Below are 3742 nucleotides of genomic sequence, written 5' to 3' on the forward strand. Positions count from 1 at the left end.
GTGTGTGTGAGAGTGTGTGTGAATGAACTCATATTGGGCAATAGCAGCAGAAGAGTGTAAAGCGTAAAACTCCAAAGTACGAAGGGGTTGTGAGTGTGTCATTTCTGTGTGTGCGTTGTCAGGAAATAAAGTGCTGTTGCGCAACAGGGAAGAAACTTTTCAACGAAAGTAAAAGTTTGCCAAAGTTAAAAGACTAGAGAAACAGCAAAGAAAGGGCAAGAGCGATAAGGACGCATGAAGGAGAAAGAAAAAACACGACAGAGAAAGTGAGGCTGATGCAGAGAGATAGAAAGACAAAGAAATCGTTTGTTGTGAGATGCCGGTGTCCTTTCCAAGGACAAGCAGACATGCAACGGCCGTCATGTGAGGTGACTCCTCCTCCTTGTCTCCTCCTCTGTCTGTTCAACTCCTCCCTCTCCAACTTCCACTTGTCCCTCGTCTGTCTCGTTCCTCTCAGAGCTGCAGCCGAATGAAAAGATGCTGTCTATGGCAATGCTAGTGAGGAAAAAGAAGTCAGAAGAAAAGGTTTTCAAAGAACCTCGAAAGTTTTTCTTGACTTTGTCTTTTTCTCTCACAACTCATATTGTTTCTGCTGCAAAATCCTACAGTGTATTTCAGTACACTGTGAGTTTAGGGTTGTCTGCAGTGTACTGCTGGTCCCATAGTTTCAGAATCCGAATTAGTGTGAACATCAAACAGCTCAAATGAAGAGTGGGAACAAGTAGAATATGATGCTGTGTGGAATAAGCTGATTGTGACCAAGTTAAAGCTGCTTAAAGGGAAATAAAAGAAGAAAATTGGGTTAAACTGAAAGAGAACAAAGAGGTCAGCTGTCTACCCCCCTGGTCTGAAAAGTTGACTCCGTGACCTTTGACCCAATAGAAGTCCTGTCGCTGCTATCTGTCAGGAAAGTGAAAACAGCTTTGTTTGTATGGCCGTTCGCAGCAGGGCTTTTATTCTGAAAGCCTCCCTCAATGCACACTTCCACAATGTACCACAGTTCTGATTCAAATGACGTGAACACTGCGAGAGCAGCGAGGGGAAGTAGACAGGGACAAAATGACTCACTGATAAGTTATGTTGTATTTCGAAACATGCTGATACATCACATTTGTCACAAATTGTACCAGTTGTCGCAGTTTAGGATGTCCACATTTATTTGACTGAAGCATGTAAGTCGTGTTGACTTCAGGTTTTGTTTTGTTTGTCTCACTTTGTAATTAAGTGTTTGTACTATAATATACAATAACTTTACTCAACATGAATCTTTCGCTTCACCCTTTTGCAGCTTCAGGCAAAACCCTTTTTATAGCACAACTGCCAACATAATCTTGTTTTTTTTTAAGACAACAATTATATGTTGTTTTGTTTTGATAGGTGCAACCAAAATGAGTAAGCAGCAGTGTGTTTACAATTATAGCCGGTCATAATGACAACTTACTGTATAGAGTAGCTCACTTCAGCAGAGAGAAAGCTGGAGTTGTGGATGTGGAGTTTTTTTGATAACAGTGGAGCAGGAGAAAGCGCAATTAAGCAACACCTTCGCCTTATCAGTAGCCTGAGTTCATGACCCTTTAACAATCTGCAGTATTTAATTTCCACACATCCACTCTCATGGACCTCTTGATCTTTTGACCCCCAGTCTGACGCCAAACCAGACGGGAGTGATTGATTACAGTATCACCCAATCTTGAGAACTTGGACAAACCAGGCAATAGTGTTTTTGTAGCAGTTTCTTCATTTGAGCATTTAGCAAGAGTTGATTTAGTCTGATCAACGTGTACGGAAATCATTCAAATCTGTACGCACAGTTCCACATATAGTCACCAAAACGCTGAATGTTGACTGTTGATCCTTTCTTAATTGTTCATTTTAATAGTATTATGAAAGGCTATGCAATGCAGTCATTCTCAGGAATATATGTAATACATTCAAAACACTGGACAAAGCCAACGTGACTTCCCCATCTTTATAAAATCTGATATCTGTAGTATCAGGTTAGCTGGTGAGAAGGAAACCAAGAAAAACAACATTCACATTTGTGGGCCATTTCGGTGCTTGTGTCTATTAGCACACCTGTCTGCGTCTACGCATGGGTGTACACGGTACAGTATGCGTGCATCAGTGTGTGAGACAGAGTGAGCAGAGACAGTGGCTCTTTGTTGCCGTTGCCAGGGTTTTGGATCAGCCGGCCTGGCAGTGCCTACAGTGACTCTTTTCTTTCTTTATCCTCTCATTCAGTCTTTCACTAGTTTTCTGTGTGGCTGTACTTCTCCACTGCATGGTGGAGTGTAGAAAGCTATAAAAGTTACATTAGTCTATCTATTGGCGTATTTATTTGTATAATAGTTACATTTTGGAAGACAAGATCATGTGTAGTAGGGATATATTTCATGAAATTACAGAGTTATATCCAGGATTTTCTTTTCTGTGAAGAGGTATCATACCTGTCCCTTGGCTAAGAGACAAATATTTCAGTGTTATTACTGGTTGTTTCCACCACAGGATGAGCTTCAATATCAAGATCAAGATGGGCACAGAAATTAATATGAAAAATAAAACCTGGTGAACCTGTTGAAGCCTGTGGCAAAGTGTGTTGTTTGCACGGTTTGCTCTTATGGTTTTAATAAGGAGGAAGTTATGAAAAATATTCCAGCATGAGATGATTCACTTTCCTTTTTGTGCTGCTTATGTCATGAAGGAATTCTTGTAGGCCTCTTAAATAGTAAGTTTCCACAATATTTCATATATTAAGGCAGCTCATATTTGCATGGGACCTAGTGTACACTGTATTGAAGTTGACTTCTTTTCCAAATACGTTTAGACATTGACCTTAACAATTGGTGAATACAATAATACTGACAATAACAATAATCAAAATTAGAAAAATTGTCAATCTCTCTTTCTCTTCCTCCCTTCATCTCCCTTTCTCATTCCTCTAATTGCAGCCGTAATCCTTAGCCAGATTAGAGGGATGTGCATGATCTCTGTGTGTGTTTGTGAGTGTGTGGTCTGAATGTACGATGCATAGATCTCTTAGAGATTACTCATCACACGGGTTGAAACTGACAAGGATCCAAATCCAATTTACTCTCCTTCGACGCTCACTCATACGAGGAATGTGATCTGGCAGATTGTGAAGCAACTAAGCCAAACCACTGAGGATTTCCTTCATTACAGAGTTGCTGTAGTGTTTGTTTTCGTAGCCTAGTTTGATTACAATTCGATCTATCAGCTGTCATATCTCTTGCTGACATTGGTGCTGATCTGGATGCACTAACTCTAGAGCAGTTTTCCTCTGATATAAAAGCCTGATATCATAAATCCTGTCTGCCCTCTCTTTAATACAGGTTGCTCTGGAAGGAACGGCATTTATGGCAAATGTTTGGACCTATAAATATTAGCGCTGTCTCTTTTGTGTCTCTCCTGCATAGTCTGACCCGGTTGTCATGTGCCTTAAATTGTGTGTATTTATGATCCATCCATTTAACTGCTATTTATTATCTGGTCTTTTGTTAGTGGCTTTAAATAAGGCCATAATTCTCAAAAGAATTCTTGAAAATTTTATTTGTGGACTTCCAAAAAAGGATGCTTACTTAGCGTCTGTTGCACTTTAATCAAAGTTATCATTTGGGGGATTATAGCTCATTATGGAATGAATTTTCATTGCCTTTTCAATTGTCATGTATTGGAAGGAAAGCTGCTAAATATATGAGACATACTCCAAAAATACGGTAATACT

The sequence above is a fragment of the Morone saxatilis genome, unplaced genomic scaffold, assembly GCF_004916995.1.
Source record: "Morone saxatilis isolate NCDOM2014 unplaced genomic scaffold, NCSU_SB_2.0 Contig6, whole genome shotgun sequence".
Lineage (NCBI taxonomy): Eukaryota > Metazoa > Chordata > Actinopteri > Moronidae > Morone > Morone saxatilis.